The sequence below is a fragment of the Mus caroli genome, unplaced genomic scaffold (genome assembly GCF_978045245.1).
Source record: "Mus caroli unplaced genomic scaffold, Mus_caroli_1 scaffold_17, whole genome shotgun sequence".
Lineage (NCBI taxonomy): Eukaryota > Metazoa > Chordata > Mammalia > Rodentia > Muridae > Mus > Mus caroli.
The window spans coordinates 83785448-83803701 of record NW_028227272.1 but is presented as its reverse complement, the minus strand read 5'-3'; the positions used below and the strand labels follow the sequence as shown (position 1 = coordinate 83803701).

The 18254-nt window shown below is 40.1% G+C and overlaps 1 long non-coding RNA gene and 1 pseudogene across 1 annotated transcript in view; both read right to left on the bottom strand.

Moving 5' to 3' along the window:
* Positions 1 to 18254, bottom strand: part of LOC115029547 (uncharacterized) — a 58240-nt gene that overhangs the window by 21070 nt on the left and 18916 nt on the right. The gene's annotated exons all lie outside the window — the stretch shown is intronic.
* Positions 3175 to 3299, bottom strand: LOC115029648 (small nucleolar RNA SNORA17; annotated as a pseudogene).

The following is an 18254-nucleotide window of genomic DNA, read 5'->3' as shown; positions in this document are numbered from 1 at the left end:
TATCTTGTACTGAAGATTTTAATGTTATATGAAGTCAAGTAAGTTACTGTGAAGTTTAAGTTTCAATGATATGATGTAGAAAATAGGTTTTACAGAAAAGAAAAATTTTGCTCTTCACTTGGAATGTTAAAACAAGGAAAACCAGCCTATTGTGCATATTTCAACTTAGTGACTATGTCTCAGCATTCTGGTTTCTTGTATGAGCTAGAGTATTAGTTTTCAATGGCTATAGTAAAAAAGTCCCAAGAACTTTCTGTGTCACACAAGAGAAATTATTTATTATTTTGGTTCTGAAATCCAGAAGTCTGAGATATTTACAACTGAAGTCTAAGTCTTAAATGGTATATGCATTTCACCAAGTCCTGCTGTCATCTTCATAGAAAGATTTTGTCTGGTTCCTATTCTTAACATGGCATCTTTTTACAAGGGCAGTAGTTGTATTAGAGTCATCTAGTATGACTGCATTTTAACTAATCACATTAATAATAATAACTTATTACTAAGTAAGGTCACATTTCAGGGTTGGGTGCTGGGATTTCACTATGTAATACCCACACACACACACACACACACACACACACACGTGTGTGTGTGTGTGTGTGTGTGTGTATACATAAACTTTGTATCCATATGTGTGTGTGTGTGTGTGTGTGTGTGTGTATAAATGAATATACCCATATTTAGAAGGATTGCAGGGGTTTGAGGCATAATTAAACTGACCATTGTTCTGATGATCTGATTACAATTTTACCTTTTCATGCACTATCTCATTTATACCTTCTTATATCTTGGAGACAAATGTCAACATCTATAGTTAATTAGTTCCCAGAAGTTTGCTTCTTAAGGAGAAGTAGGTTCTATGACAAGGCAAGACAATGCAGTTTCCTCCATTTTGTATTCTTACTGAGGCCATTTCAGGCTTAATTAGAATTTGATCTCCTTCATGGAAAATCCCTTGAAAAATTACACAACTCTATTCTAGGACCCAAGGCCAAGGTGCTCCAGCTAACTTATATTACCATCAGTTAGATAACCTACTTGGACAGTAGCTCCCCTACTAGCTAACTGCTCATTTTAGTTTCTGCTAAACTGCTTGCTTGCCTAAAAGCTCCTACTACAGCTGCAGATCAAGAAATCAAGACGTGGATTTTGCCTTTAAAATCCCTTTGGTGTAACTGGTTCAGAACATACTTAGGACCTAAATACCTAAGTGTAGTCCCAGCCAGGTGGATTAAACATTTTTCTTGCCCTAAACTGTGTCTGGGTGGTCATCTCTGCTGAGCTCCTTGCAACAATACCACAGGGATCTCTACGTAATATTAAGATATGTCTTCTGGGTGTCGAAGTAAGCTGAGGAAGAACAGAGCAAAGCATAAATGACATCAAAAGGAAACTGAGCATCACAGTCTTGAGATAACCCCAGTGCTTACAAGAGCCAGCAAAAGACTCAGAGTAGAAGTGTGAGGGAGGATAAATTCTTAAATTAAAAAGAAAAACTTAAAAAATATTTTTTATTGGTTCTTTGTGAATTTCACATCATTCATTCTAATATCACTCATCTCTCCCTCCCCTTATTTCTGAGCTATACCCTTGCAATCTCATCTCCCACAACAGAGAAAAACACTCTCACTGTGGAACCTTTAGTCTGCCACAGTGTGTCTCACAGTATACCCTTTTGACTATGGTTCTTTGCTTGCAAATGTTTATTGCAATGACTCCTTGGTCTGGTATGAGGCCTCTGGCTTCTGCTATTCTTCAATACTGGAACATCACTTAGACTTTTCTCAAATATTTTGTTGCCCTGTGTCATGGAGATCCTGTAGTTTTAGATATGTAGGACTGGTATCTTCATGTACTCCAGCACTTTGTTTATGGGGTAGATGGTAGGGTGGACCTATTCACAGTCGTGGATCTGGGCTTGAGAGTTATCTGAGCTAGTCACCCTGCTGGTCCTCCTGCTCTCAAGCCCTCAGTGCTGGCTCACCAGCAGCCCCAACAACCAGGACCAGCTCTATCCTGCTGCCCAAGTTAGGTACAAGCCTCACTGTTCAAAGTGTTGCAGCCAGCAAGGGACATGGTCAGTTACACTCACATGATCTCCCCAGGCCATCTCTCCTACCTGCCAGAGATGGTGAGGGATGAGGAAAGGGAAGAAGGCATCTCTCCCTCAACACTTGAATCCAGGACTAGCCCTACTGTGCTGAGTGCTGAAGCAGGTGATGGGCAAGGAGGACTTGCCCACTCTGATGACCTCAGGTGTAGGTTCCCTGCCTGTTGTAGGTGGCAAGAAACAAGGTAGCATGTGTGTGTGTGTGTGTGTGTGTGTGATCTTTCCTTCGACAATGTCATTCAATGCTGCTCAAATTGTCAGGCCAGCTCTCCCATGCTCTCACCCTCAGGACTGGCTAACTGGTGCCCCTGCCATCAGGGTCAACTCCACTGTGCTGCCCAGTGGAGGTGTAGAACCTGCTCTTCTGGGCACTGCAGGTGGCTAGGGGCAGGATAAGCTCTCCTACTCTCATGCTTCCAGGTCCAGCACTCCCAAGATGTCCAGGTGAGGAGTGGGTTCAGTTCTGCACAGCCCTCAGACATCAACATGTCTCCCCGAAGCAGCCCAGACCAGGGACATTTGGCTGACCAGTGCAGTTAACAGACCCTGCTGCTGCAGGACCATGAACTCAGACATGGCATTACTTTCTACTCAAATTGGGCTGTTCCTGACTACCCTCATGTCTTCAGTTCTGCCCCTCTTCATTGCACCCACAACCTTCAGTTTATCTTTTTCTTCTATTTCCCCACCATGTTCTTGCTCCTCTTGGACTCACCACTCATTATGGCGCCAAGGAGTGATCTAGCCTCATTCCAGATCTGACTTGTGGTCCTCTAAGCCTAGGTAGGTCCCTGTGTAGGCCTCATGGTACTGATCTGGTAGTCATCTTGGGTTTGCTCCTTACCCTACCAACCTGAGTGGTCCCATGTGAGGATCATCTGTTTTGTGCTACTCCTGTCTGGGACCCTCAGTCACAGACAGGGTTCTTCTAGTCTCTGGCTTACCTCTGGTCCTGAGAGTCATAAAGGCCTGTGTATAACCTTACTAGTGGTTGTCTCAGGCTATCACCCTGTCAAGCTCCTTGGCACCGAACTTGTGGTCATCTCAGGCTCACACTTTCATGTAATGTTAGGCTACTACTCATTCAGATGGTCATAGGTCAGAACACATAGGGTAGACATACCTTTGCTCTTCTCTGACATCTGACACCATGACAGTAGCCATACCTGCAATGCCTTTTAAGGGCAGAGAATGAATGTCCTTTAGTCAAGGGCAGGAATTAGGAGGACATCCCCTGGTGTGTGACAGTCCCTATTTAATGAAGATGTGATTGGATTGTAGTCTACAACAACATGACATAATTGCTTAGAAAAACTCTGAATACTACAACATGCAAGTATGTTAACATGCACCCATCCCAGACACCAAGATTATTGCTGTCTATGGTGGTTTGAAATAAATTGACCCCCACATACTCACAGGGAGTGGCACTATTAGGAGGCATGGCCTTGCTGGAGTAGGTATGTCCTTGTTAGAAGAAGTGTGTCTCTTTCAGGGTAGGATTTGAGGTCTTAGATGCTTAAGCCATGCCCAATGTCAAATTCACTTCCTGCTGCCTGCCCATGTTCTTGATATAGAACTCTCAGCTGCTTCTTCAGCACCATGTCTGCCTGCTTGCCACCATACTTCCTACCATGATGATAATGGGCTAAATTTCTAAAACTATAAGCCAGCCTCAATTAATTTTTTTAAAATAAAAGTTACTGTGGTCATGGTGTCTCTTCACAGCATTAGAAACACTAAACAAGAAACTGACATGTCCCCAATGTATATTCTTGCTTCCTAGTCAAAAATCAAGAGACTATAGGAATGTGTATATAGGGGCACTCCATTTTGTTCCATTGGTCAGTGTGTCAATTTTTTTTTAATCAAGTTCCATTCTATTGTTATTGCCAAGACTCTTTAATATAACTTCTTTTTTTAAAAATTAGGTATTTTCCTCATTTACATTTCTGATGCTATCCCAAAAGTCTCCCATACCCTCCCCCCCAACCCCCCTACCCACCCTCTCCCAATTTTTGGCCCTGGCATTCCCCTGTACTGGGGCATATAAAGTTTGTAAGTCCAATGGGCCTCTTTCCAGTGATGGCCGACTAGGCCATCTTTTGATAGACATGCAGCAAGAGTCAAGAGCTTCTGGGTACTGGTTGGTTCATAACGTTGTTCCACCCATAGGGTTGCAGATCCCCTCAGCTCCTTGGGTATTTTCTCTAGCTCCTCCATTGGGAGCCCTGTGATCCATCCAATAGCTGACTGTGAGCATCCACTTCTGTGTTTGCTAGGCCCCGGCAAACACAGAGACAGAGACACAAGAGACAGCTATATCAGGGTCCTTTCAGCAAAATCTTGCTAGTGTATGCAATGGTGTCAGCGTTTGGAGGCTGATTATGGGATGGATCCCTGGATATGGCAATCTCTAGATGGTCCATCCTTTTGTCTCAGCTCCAAACTTTGTCTCTGTAACTTCTTCCATGGGTGTTTTGTTCCCAATTCTAAGAAGGGGCACAGTGTCCACACTTTGGTCTTCATTCTTCTTGAGTTTCATGCGTTTAGCAAATTGTATCTTATATCTTGGGTATCCTAAGTTTTGGGCTAATATCCACTTATCAGTGAATACATATTGTGTGAGTTCCTTTGTGATTTTGTTAGCTCACTCAAGATGATGCCCTCCAGGTCCATCCATTTGGCTAGGAATTTCATAAATTCATTCTTTTTAATAGCTGAGTAGTACTCCATTGTGTAAATGTACCATAATTTCCGTATCCATTCCTCTGTTGAGGGACATCTGGGTTCTTTCCAGCTTCTGGCTATTATAAATAGGGCTGCTATGAACATAGTGGAGCATGTGTCCTTCTTACCGGTTGGGACATCTTCTGGATATATGCCCAGGAGAGGTATTGTGGGATCCTCCGGTAGTACCATGTCCAATTTTCTGAGGAACCGCCAGACTGATTTCCAGAGTGGTTGTCCAAGCTTGCAATCCCACCAACAATGGAGGAGTGTTCCTCTTTCTCCACATCCTCCCCAGCATCTGCTGTCACCTGAATTTTTTTATCTTAGCCATTCTGACTGGTGTGAGATGGAATCTCAGGGTTGTTTTGATATGCATTTACCTGATGATTACAGATGCTGAACATTTTTTCAGGTGTTTCTCAGCCATTCAGTATTCCTCAGGTAAGAATTCTTTGTTTAGCTCTGAGCCCCATTTTTTAGTGGGGTTATTTGATTTTCTGGAGTCCAACTTCTTGAGTACTTTATATATATTGGATATTAGTCCTCTTTCTGATTTAGGATAGGTAAAGATCCTTTCCCAATCTGTTGGTGGCCTTTTTATCTTATTGGTGGTGTCTTTTGCCTTGCAGAAGCTTTGCATTTTCCTGAGGTCCCATTTGTCAATTCTCGATCTTACAACACAAGCCTTTGCTGTTGTATTCAGGAATTTCCCCCCTGTGCCCATATCTTTGAGGCTGTTCCCCACTTTCTCCTCTATAAGTTTCAGTGTCTCTGGTTTTATGTGAAGCTCCTTGATCCACTTAGATTTGACCTTAGTACAAGGAGATAGGAATATATCAATTTACATTCTTCTACATGATAACCACCAGTTTAGCCACCACCATTTGTTGAAAATGCTGTCTTTTTACCACTGGATGGTTTTTGCTCCCTTGTCGAAGATCAAGTGACTATAGGTGTGTGGGTTCATTTCTAGGTCTTCAATTCTATTCCATTGGTCTACTTGTCTGTAGCTATACCAGTACAATGCCGTTTTTATCACAATTGCTCTGTAGTAAAGCTTTATGTCAGGCATGGTGATTCCACCAGAGGTTCTTTTATCCTTGAGAAGAGTTTTTGCTATCCTAGGATTTTTGTTATTCCAAATGAATTTGCAGATTTTTCTTTCTAATTCGTTGAAGAATTGAGTTGGAATTTGATGGGGATTGCATTGAATCTGTAGATTGCTTTTGGCCAGATAGACAATTTTACAATGTTGATCCTGCCAATCCATGAGCATGGGAGATCTTTCCATCTTCTGAGATCCTCTTTAATTTCTTTCTTCAGAGACTTGAAGTTCTTATCATACAGATGTTTCACTTCCTTAGTTAGAATCACACCAAGGTATTTTATATTATTTGTGACTATTGAGAAGGGTGTTGTTTCCCTAATTTCTTTCTCAGCCTGTTTATTCTTTGTGTAGAGAATGGCCATTGACTTGTTTGAGTTAATTTTATATCCAGGTACTTCACCAAAGCTGTTTATCAGGTTTAGGAGTTCTCTGGTGGAATTTTTAGGGTCACTTATATATACTATCATATCATCTGCAAAAAGTGATATTTTGACTTCTTTTCAAATTTGTATCCCCTTGATCTCCCTTTGCTGTTGAATTGCTCTGGCGAGGACTTCAAGTACAATGTTGAATAGGTATGGAGAAAGTGGGCAGCCTTGTTTAGTCCCTGATTTTAGTGGGATTGCTTCCAGTTTCTCACCATTTACTTTGATGTTGGCTACTGGTTTGCTGTAGATTTCTTTTATCATGTTTAGGTATGGGCCTTGAATTCCTGATCTTTCCAAGACTTTTATCATGAATGGGTGTTGGATTTTGTCAAATGCTTTTTCCGCATCTAACAAGATGATCATGTGGTTTTTGTTTTGAGTTTGTTTATATAATGGATTACGTTGATGGATTTCCATATATTAAATCATCCCTGCATCCCTGGAATAAAACCTACTTGGTTAGGATGGATGATTGTTTTAATGTGTTCTTGGATTCAGATATTGAGAATTTTATTGAGTATTTTTGCATCGTTATTCATAAGGGAAATTGGTCTGAAGTTCTCTACCTTGTTGGATCTTTACATGGTTTAGGTATCAGAGTAATTGTGTAATTGTGGCTTCATAGAATGAGTTGGGTAGAGTACCTTCTACTTCTATTTTTTGGAATAGTTTGTGCAGAACTGGAATTAGATCTTCTTTCAAGGTCTGATAAATCTCTGCATTAAACCCATCTCCTCCTGGGTTTTTTTTTTTTTTTTTTGGTTGGGAGACCATTAATAACTGCTTCTATTTCTTTAGGGGATATGGGACTGTTTAGATTGTTAACTTGATCATGGTTTAACTTTGGTACCTGGTATCTGTCTAGAAATTTGTCCATTTCGTACAGGTTTTCCAGTTTTGTTGAGTATAGCCTTTTGTAGAAGGATCTGATGATGTTTTGGATTTCTTCCGGATCTGTTGTTATATCTCCCTTTTCATTTCTGATTTTGTTAACTAGGATGCTGTCCCTATGCCCTCTAGTGAGTCTGGCTAAGGTTTATCTATCTTGTTGATTTTCTCAAAGAACCAGCTCCTCGTTTGGTTGATTCTTTGAATAGTTCTTCTTGTTTCCACTTGGTTGATTTCACCCCTGAGTTTGATTATTTCCTGCTGTCTACTCCTCTTGGGTGAATTTGCTTCCTTTTTTTCTAGAGCTTTTAAGTGTGTTGTCAAGCTGCTAGTGTGTGCTCTCTCTAGTTTCTTTTCCTAGTTCAGAGCTATGAGTTTCCCTCTTAGAAATGCTTTCATTTTTTCCCATAAGTTTGGGTATGTTGTGGCTTCATTTTCATTAAACTTCAAAAAGTCTTTAATTTCTTTCTTTATTCCTTCTTTGACAAAGGTATCATTGAGAAGAGTGTTGTTCATTTTCCACGTGAATGTTGGCTTTCTATTATTTATGTTCTTATTGAAGATCAGCCTTAGTCCATGGTGGTCTGATAGGATGCATGGGACGATTTCAATATTTTTATATCTGTTGAGACCTGTTTTGTGACCAATTATATGGTCAATTTTGGAGAAGGTACCATGAGGTGCTGAGAAGAAGGTATATCCTTTTGTTTTAGGATAAAATGTTCTGTAGATATCTGCCAGATCCATTTGATTCATAACTTCTGTTAGTTTCACTGTGTCCCTGTTTAGTTTCTGTTTCCATGATCTGTCCATTGATGAAAGTGGTGTGCTGAAGTCTCCCACTATTATTATGTGAGGTGCAATGTGTGCTTTGAGGTTTTCTAAAGTGTCTTTAATTAATGTGGCTGCCCTTGCATTTGGAGCATAGATATTCAGAATTGAGAGTTCCTCTTGGAGGATTTTACCTTTGATGAGTATGAAGTATCCCTCCTTGTCTTTTTTGATAACTTTGGGTTGGAAATCGATTTTATTCGATATTAGAATTGCTACTCCATCTTGTTTCTTCAGACCATTTGCTTGGAAATTTGTTTTCCAGCCTTTCATTCTGAGGTAGTGTCTGTCTTTTTCCCTGAGATGGGCTTCCTGTAAGCAGCAGAATGTTGGGTCCTATTTGTGTAGCCAGTCTGTTAGTCTATGTCTTTTTATTGGGGAATTGAGTCCATTGATATTAAGAGATATTAAGGATAAGTAATTGTTGCTTCTTTTTATTTCTGTTTTTAGAGTTGGCATTCTGTTCTTGTGGCTGTCTACTTTTTGGTTTGTTGAGGGATTACTTTCTTGCTTTTTCTAGGGCCTGATTTCCGTCCTTGTATTGTTTTTTTTTTTTTTTTTTTTTTTTTCTGTTATTATCCCTTGAAGGGCTGGATTTGTGGAAAGATAATGTGTGAATTTGGTTTTGTTGTGGAATACTTTGGTTTCTCCATCTATGGTAATTGATTGTTTTGCTGGGTATAGCAGCCTGGGCTGGCATTTGTGTTTTCTTAGTGTCTGTTTAACATCTGTCCAGGATCTTCTGGCTTTCATAGTCTCTGGTGAAAAATCTGGTGTAATTCTGATAGGCCTGCCTTTATATGTTACTTGACCTTTCTCCCTTACTGCTTTTAATATTCCATCTTTATTTAGTGTATTTGTTGTTCTGATTATTATGTGTCAGGAGGAATTTCTTTTCTGTTCCAGTCTACTTGGAGTTCTGTAGGCTTTTTGTATGTTCATGGGCATCTCTTTCTTTAGGTTTGGGAAGTTTTCTTCTATAATTTTGTTGAAGATATTTGCTGGCCCTTTAAGTTGAAAATCTTCATTCTCATCTACTCCTATTATCTGTAGGTTTGGTCTTCTCATTATGTCCTGGATTTCCTGTGTGATTTGAGTTAGGCTCTTTTTGCATTTTGTATTTTCTTTGATTGTTGTGCTGATGTTCTCTATGGAATCTTCTGCACTTGAGATTCTCTCTTCCATCTCTTGTATTCTGTTGCTGATGCTCGCATCTATGGTTCCAGATTTCTTTTCTAGGGTTTCTATCTCCAGTGTTGCCTCACTTTGGGTTTTCTTTATTGTGTCTACTTCCCTTTTTAGGACTTGGATGGTTTTATTCAATTCCATCACCTGTTTGGCCGTGTTTTCCTGTAATTCTTAAAGGGATTTTTGTGCTTCCTCTTTAAGGTCTTCTACCTGTTTAGCAGTGTTCTCCTATATTTCTCTAAGTGAGTTATTAAAGTCCTTTTTGATGTCCTCTACCATCATCATGAGATATGCTTTTAAATCAGGGACTATCTTTTCTGGTGTGTTGGGCTATCCAGGACCGGGTGGGGTTGGAGTGCTGCGTTCTAATGATGGTGAGTGGTCTTCGTTTCTGTTAGTAAGATTCTTACGTTTGCTTTTCGCCATCTGGTAATCTCTGGAGTTAGATGTTGTAGTTGTCCCTGGTTAGAGCTTGTTCCTCAGGTGTTTATATTTTCCTCTATCAGCAGACATGCGAGACTAGCTCTCTCCTGAATTTCAGTGTTCAGAGTACTCTCTGCAGGCCAGCTCTCCTCTTGCAGGGAAGTTGCCCAGATATCTGGTTTTCGAACCTGCCTCCTGGCAGAAGTTGTGATCCACTCACAGAGGTCTTAAGATCCCGTGTAGGGTCCTGTATATACCTTGCAGGTGTCCGGAGACTCCGCGCCCAAGCTACCAAGGTACTGGCGGGGACTGCAAGGGACTTGTGCCCCTGATCAGGCTGGGTTTTCTGCTTCCCTAATTAATGCAGTCTCAGGTCCCGTGCGATTGGATTGGAGCAGCAGCTGTGTTCCACTCACCAGAGGTCTTAAGATCCCCGTGGTGGGTCTTGTGGGTAGCTTGTGGGTGTCAGCAGACTCCGCACCCAAGCTACCCTGGTCAATATAACTTCTTCACAAACTTTTAATTATGCAAGATTGTTTTGGCTATCCTGTAGATCTTTTGTGTTTTCCATGTGAATTTAGGAATGTTTTCTTCAATTTCTGTGGAGAAATGCATTGGGATATTGGTTGTGATTGCACTTAATCCATCAACTGATTTTGGCAGGGTGGTCATTTTTCCATATTAAATTTAATATTCCATCACGTGGGTGGGAGTTCTGTATTTTGGTTTCTTACTAATTTCTTTTAAAACCCATGGATAGTTAGACCCTGGGACCTAGAGGAAAATAAAATATGGCTATATTGGTTTAAGTGGGCATAGTTATAAACTGGCTCCCAAGTCCTTATTGTTGTGCCTATAGATTATTGAATAACTTAACCCTTACCAGAAAACTTTCTTTTTTTAGTCAATGCACATTGATACAGATACCCACAACTGTTCACTGTATAGAGACTAAGCAACTGTGAAATGCTGGGATCTAAATAGTTCTGCCATCTCACACCTAAAGCCTAATGGTCATTACTGAGAGGGAGCTTAAAGGCAGTAAGAGTCAGAGGTAATGAAATGTGACATGTAATGGTATTTACTTCACATGATGAGACTGTCCCATACATGAACTCACAGTGCCTGAGACTGCATTCACAAGATCTGTACAAGATCAATCCAACGATGCTTTAAGAATGAATGGAGGAGTAAAATATGATGTCATACCCTCAGCTAAGAAGTTATTGGCAACTGATAGATGCTGGGAGAGGGGATGTCAGTTTTTCTCAGTGTTGAAATCACCAAAAGACTACCCATGCTCCTGTAGAGTGTCCTACATTTGATCACATAATCAGATGACTCAATGGATTTAAAATCATATCATATAAATTTGGGAGGGAAAAGTGGTAGGTGCATAGAGAAGAACTTGGAGAAGTGGTAAATGGATATATTTGATCAGAAGAAACACACACACAAACATACCCCCCACGCAAATATATGCATATGAAATTCTCAGCAAAATATATTAACACAAGAATATCCATTAAGAAAAATGAATAATTCAGCAATGTACTTGTTAGATACATCTGTTGCTTTCATAAAAACACCTCAAAAAAGCAACTTGAAGGAATTTTTTTTTAAATTGGATAGTTTCTTTATATTTTCTTTGGATATTTCAATGTTATCCCCTTTCCTGGTTTCCCCTCTGGAAACCCTCTATCCTATCCCCCTCTCCCTGCTTCTATGAGGGTGCTCTCTCACCCACTCCCCCACCCACTCCCAACCTTCCCACCCTTGCATTCTCCTATACTGGGGCATACAGCTTTCACAAGACCAAGGGTTTTTTCTCCCCTTGATGCCAGACAAGGCCATCCTCTGTTACATATGCAGCTGGAACCATGTGTCACTCTATGTGTACTCTTTGGTTGGTAGTTTAGCCCCTTGGAGATGGGGGGGGCGCTCTGGTTGATATTGTTGTTCTTATGGGGTTGCAGACCCTTTAAGCTCCTTCAGTTCTTTCTTTAACTCCTCCATTGGGGTCCCTATGCTCAGTCCAGTGGTTAGCCACAAGCATCTGCCTCTATTTGTCAGGCTCTGACAGAGACTCTCAGGAGACAGCTATGTCAGACTCCTGTCAGAAAGCACTTCTTGGCATTAGCAAGAGTGGGTTTGGTGTCTGTATATGGTATGGATCCCCAAGTGGATGGGTCTTCCTTCAGTCTCTGCTCCACACTTGCCCTTGTATTTCCTTTAGACTGGGACAGTTCTGGGTTAAAAATCTGGAGATGAGTGGGTGACAGTCTCTGCTCCACACTTGCCCTTGTATTTCCTTTAGACTGGGACAGTTCTGGGTTAAAAATCTGGAGATGAGTGGGTGACACCATCCCCCAACTGGGGATCTTACCTAAGCTCTGGATATCATTTCTAAAGGTTCTTCCTTTCCTTTGTTGGTCATTTCAGCTAATCTCATCTCCATTGGGTCCTGGGAGCCTCTTGCTTCCCATCTGAGACTTTCTGGTGGCTACACCCAGTTCCCCATCTCCCATTGCTATACACCTCTGTTCAAATTCCTGACCCTCTGTATATCATCCCCGTTTCCTCCCATACCTGATCCTGTTCCTTCCCCTCCCCCCCTATCCTCACTTCATCCCAAGTCTCTCCCACTCGCTATCTCCTGTATTTTCTTCCCCTTTCTGGTTTATACTTTTGGAGACAGCGTCCATTATAGTGGAGAAGGCATGGCAATGGTGGCTTTTCTTATGACCTTTCAAGCTTATCATATGGCTTCTTTTCAGTATCTGGGAAGATCAAGAATTGGCAAGGATGAACTAGAATATAAGTTAGACTATAACACTCAGTGAGTACTTCACCCAAATTCTACTCACAACCCACTTCCTCCAATCAGGCACCACCCTCAATGGTTCTATGACCTTTTAAAACAACACTGTCATTTGGGAACAAAACACTAACACAAAGCACTCTAACACAAGTGCTTGTGGGGGAAATTCACATCTAAACCATAATAATTAAAACTAGCTTTAGTATAGAAAAGTAAGAAGAAGATAGGGTAAAATCTTAGCTCTCTCAGCATTCATCCTAAGACATATCTGCAAAACTAATTGCAGTCCTGTGCCTCCTATTGTTATTATTCAATTTCTATACAGAGAACATTGTATAGTACAGTTAGGCAAACCTAGAGGATATAGCTTCCTTCCTGAATGAGGTTCATCAATGAAATCAGGGTCTGTAGTGTGCAGGAAATGACACTATCATGTTAATAAAATCATGGTCTTTCAAAGCATTGCTTTTTCCCCACTAAGTAAGAATATACCTTTTAGATGAGAATGAAAAGTTTATTGTAATGAATGTCCACTAGTAAACCAGTAACATCATCCTGTCTTATCATATCAGGTATTGCATACTACACAGAATTGCATGCCCTGGAATTTTGTATGACTGCTGAGCAATGAATTGCAATAAGACATCTCAATGTAAGATGCTTTTAGGTGATAGATGTAGAGAGAATCTCTTGTGCAATGTTTGGAAGCATCATCTGTCAATAAAATGCTGTCAGTCTATGAGCTTAGGCAGGAAATAGGGAAGTGGAAGTTCTGGGACACAGAGAGGATTTCCGGGATAGAATCAGACATGGGAGAGAATCGTCCTGAATGTTGGTGGCGATGGTTATGTGAACCTAAGAATAAATAACTATCCATGTGGCTGTACTTAGACTAGAATACATGGGATAACTGAGTTATGAGCTAATGGGAATGAGCCAAACCTTTTAACCTGGCAATTATTCATAAATAATCCAGTCTCAGCATCGCTATTCTGGGAACTTGGGCATGGGTGGAAAAGACTACAGTTACAGATAGGGATTTTAAACTGGGTCCTAATCTTATGACACCACCATCATTGATGGAGTCTGTCCTCCATTGCAATGTTGTTAAGGACATTGAAATATGCTATAATATACATAGGAGATATTTCTGATGATGGGTGCCTAAGAATCAGAGAGATTGTGTGTGTCAGAGCACTGGAGACAAGTTATATAATTTTAGGTCCCAGATATCAATGACTTAATTCCTCTAGGTAGGCCCATCTCTTCCTTTCTACCATCGTTAATAATGCCATTACATTATGAGTCCACCAGTGAGTGAATCCTGGTAAGAGAGAGTATCATGGCATATATGTCCTAATAATGATGGAAAATGTCAAAATAGGACATTCCAGATCAAGTATGTTCTGTGTATTTCTGTAGGTTTTTCTTTTGTGCATATGTCTGTGTGTATGTATTGGTGTGAATGTACCTGTGTGTATATGAAGGACAAAGGACAATCTCATGTGCTGTTCCCCAGGAACACTGTCTATCTTATTTTTGAGACAGGCCTCTTATAGGCATAGAATTTGCCTACCTGGGTAGGCTGGATGGTCAGGGAGCATGAGGAATCCTTCTTCTCTCCTCTGTGAGATTAAAAATGCACATCACTGCACCTGACCTTGCTGCATAGGTTCTGGAGATTGTTTGTGGATTATACAGCAGTGTCTTTACCCACTTAACAATCTTCCTGGTCATTTCTGTGTTTATAAAGCATGGATTATTTAACATAGTTCAACTTCCTCTCCAAAACCAACAGCTCTGTCCCATTGTCTTCTGGCTCTTGTTATTGGTGGACAAACCCTATGCACGCACAGGAGATATGCACAATAAGATAAGAGAGTGTCTGTGTTCCAAATGACAAGTTGCCAAAGAGATTCTGGTTTATGTAAATGCTACACTGGAATCTTACCGGCTCTCCTGATCTAGAAACATGAAGCCAAAATGAGTCACCCTTAGGGAAAATATATTTTCCATATATCTTTCTTGAGTGTGCGGTTTTTCTCCCAGTTTACCCTGCTCCTTGATGTGTCTTGCAGAAAAGCTGATATTAGAGTAATACTGACCTTTCATTCCAACTTGAGCTTTAACATGACTGTGCTTACTGACGGTAGGAAAAGTCCCAGACATGAGGATTTCCCAAAGCACATGATATCATTACCTTTTCGTTTTCTGTTAACAGGTGCTATGTGGCATACTGCTTTAATTACATTTAGCTCACTCATAAGGGGTTTGAGTGTCTAGGAATCTTCTATGTTTGATATCTTTTTCCTTGTTTCTTCTTTTTTTAATGAACTTTAGCTTTTATATTTTTCACCCTAAGAATATTTTCATTTCCTTATTTACTCATAGAATACTATATATTAGCATCAGTACATATGTATGTGTATGTTTAATATTTTAAGAAATTTTAAAATGGTGCCATCTTGCCATCTGCCATGAAACTTTGTTGGCTAAAGTTTTATACTTTGGTGTAATAAGTTACCATTCTCTGTGTTATTTTTATAACTTTGATATTTTTCTTTATGGTTTCTTAAGATCATGCCAAATACATTATAGTAAATGTATTCAGATCTACATAGCAAGTACTAACCTAGCCAGAGCCACAGAGAGAGACTCTATCCTAACTTTTTTTCTGTATGTTTATCTTTTCCATTAGGATTTAATTGATTGCATGTATATGTATATTTATGTGAGTGCAGTGCCTATTGCATGCACACCTTGTCCTTTCTCTCGCTCTCTTGCCCTCTCTCTCCTACTCCCTCTTCCTCCCCCTCTCCCCCATGTATGATTTTATCTAAGAAGCTGGGTTTTTCACTATTTGTAACAATAAAACTCTAAGAATACAGAGATGTGTGTAACTATAGTATTAAAAACACAGTGAAAAATTAAGAAATATGATATTTTCAATAAAAATATCTCCTTTATGGTCAAAGCAAGTAGAGAACTAGGAAGGAAAAGTTATTGGATAATTCATGCAAGTTTATACTCTACCAAAATACCATTAGCTAGGCACAACTGATTCCTATTTGATGATTCTGGAGTTGTACTATATAAGGAAATCCAAAGACTTCACTAGCAGGGGCCAGTGTAAGGATGATGTTTTCCACAACACATAATGGTTTTCTTTTGGTCTTTGACTGATAGAAGGAAAAGGAGAACCCTCTTAGCCATGTGACCTACTATTAAGCTGCATCCCCAGCCCACAGCGAACCCACTTTCTGATAAAGTACACACCATTGCTTGAGTCACTCTGACTTCACCTTGACCCATTTCTGAGTGATCTATTCCATCCCATAAATAGCTGCAGCACCCCACTGACAGGCTTCACTGTGACAGTGTGTTACTCTTGGCCTTCTGGTCTCAATTTACTATTTATACCTTTAGGTGCTAGCACTGCCTTTTCATGTAACAATGCAACAATGGCTTCTAAATCTCTCTATATTTTTAAATACTTTCCCTAACCTGACCAAAAATACTAATGCTTAGAAAGCTGTACTGTAGACAGACAATCTATCAAATATGTGCTGGCAGATGGGCTGGCTTCTGCTTTTATGGAATTCAGAGCATTGCCAGATAAATAAATACAGCAAAATGAAAAAAATAAAAAACCAAAATTATCATACCCTTAAATAAGTTATTGCTGGGAAACTGCCAACAGCTGTTCTTGTGTTTCTCATTCTGTTTAAGCTTAAGGTCAAAAGGTCACAGCTCAGTGGGCCAGGGAGCCCAGCCTCAGATTGCACCAAATTAGCTTCCATGCTTATCAAAGCAAGCCTGGGGAAGTCTGTCTGCATTTACTGATGGATTATCCAGCAAACCTGCCAGAGCTTCTAGCTTATTGTTCATAACCAGCAAAGTTACCTCATCCACGGTCCAGAACACCACTTATCTTGCTTCAGAGAGAGGCAGATAAGGAGGTACTTAGAGGGAGCTGTGATTAAAGAGCAAACTCGATGAGGAGCTGTTTTGCCGCCTCTGCTCCTGGGTCAATCTGTCTTCTACCTAAATAGCTCTGCTTTTGTTGCAGAATTTTCCTTATTTAAAGATAATCATAGAGGCGAAAGGAAAGAAAACATTAGAATCTGAGATGGTGCTTGGATTGCAAGTAACCCGTAAAGTAACTTTGAAAACCCATAAAGCGAAAACTATTGCTCATGCTTAACTAGAATTCTCGATAAGTTTATAATGGTTTACTTAAAACTATGCTTTCAAATTATTTTATACATGTATGGGTGTTTGGCTTGCTTGAATGTCTGTGCACCATGTGCATCCCTGTTGACTATGGAGGCCAGAAGATATAGCCGGATATCTTGGAACTGGACCCTAAAGAAAGTTGTGAGCTGCCATGTAGGTGCTGGGAATCAAACCTTAGGTTCTCTGGAAGAGCAGTTCTTCACTACTGAGCCATTTCTGTAGCCCTTTATAATGGTTTCCTTGCTGAACATCTCAAATCAAGAATTTACCAAGGAGGATTATGAGTTATTTCTTCAAGAACTCAATAAACACATCCTGTGTCTATCTTTAAAAGATGAAATGGTTTTGCTTGGATTCTAATTCTGGAAGCTGATGATCAATTAGGAATCTTGAGTGTCCCAAGCATGATCAGAGGATAATTCTATGTGCCCTATACCCCACTTATCTGGCTCTCCAGGGTTTGGCAGCCTTTCTATTCATGAATACAGTTGTGAACTTGGAACTGAGGAGTAAAAACTATGAATGGCCAGAATTAATATTGCCAAGCCTTGATCTGAAATCCAATATAAATTCTAGTGAGTCTCATGTTGTAAATCACTTGGACATAAGTCTTAAAGGTATTTTCCCATTTTACTTATAAAAAAAGGCAAGCCAAGCAGAGGACAGGGCCTGTGCTTATTATTCTATTGTAACAATTGCTTTACAGATATAAAAACTCAAGCTTCTGAAGGTCAAATATATGTCATGACAACTATTAAATAATGTAAGCAAAGATGTATTTGTAGAACAGCGAGTGTCAGACCCTTTCTCAGTAGAAAGAGGAACATAGAAACCTTTGTAAAACAAGAGGATGAAAACTGCCTGTTCCTGAACCCTGTGTGCCATGCTTCTGTGATATTAAGTTGTTTCAGCAACTTGCAATAAACTATTGATACAGGTTAGAAGTACATGGTGGAAAGAATGGAAATGGGAGCTTGATTTGAGAAAATTTTTGGAATTATATTTGAGGCTATCAAAAGGTAAGCATCAATTGCTACTCTTGTACAGCCCAGGTTCCAACCCAGAAAATGGTGCCACTCAGACTCAGGGTAGGGCTTTCTACCTCAGTTAATCACATTAAGAAAATCTCACTATGGCATTAAAGATGGCTAAGTGGTTAAGAGAGTTTGCTGTTGTCCTGGAGAACTTAAGCTCAGCTCCTAACATTCATGGTGAACATCTCATAAAACTGCCTGTAACATCAGCTTCAGAGGTTAGAATACCATCTTCTGGCCTACAGAGGCACCTACATATATTGTACACACACACACACACACACACAACTACACAGATATACACACATACACATAAATAAAAAGTAATGAAGTAATAAACATGAAAAAAGAAAAAAAAAACCCTCTCATAGCCATGTCAACAGGCAAAATCCAAACAATTCTTTATTGAGACTCTCTCCCTATATGGTTTTTGATTGTGGATTCTTTATATCTA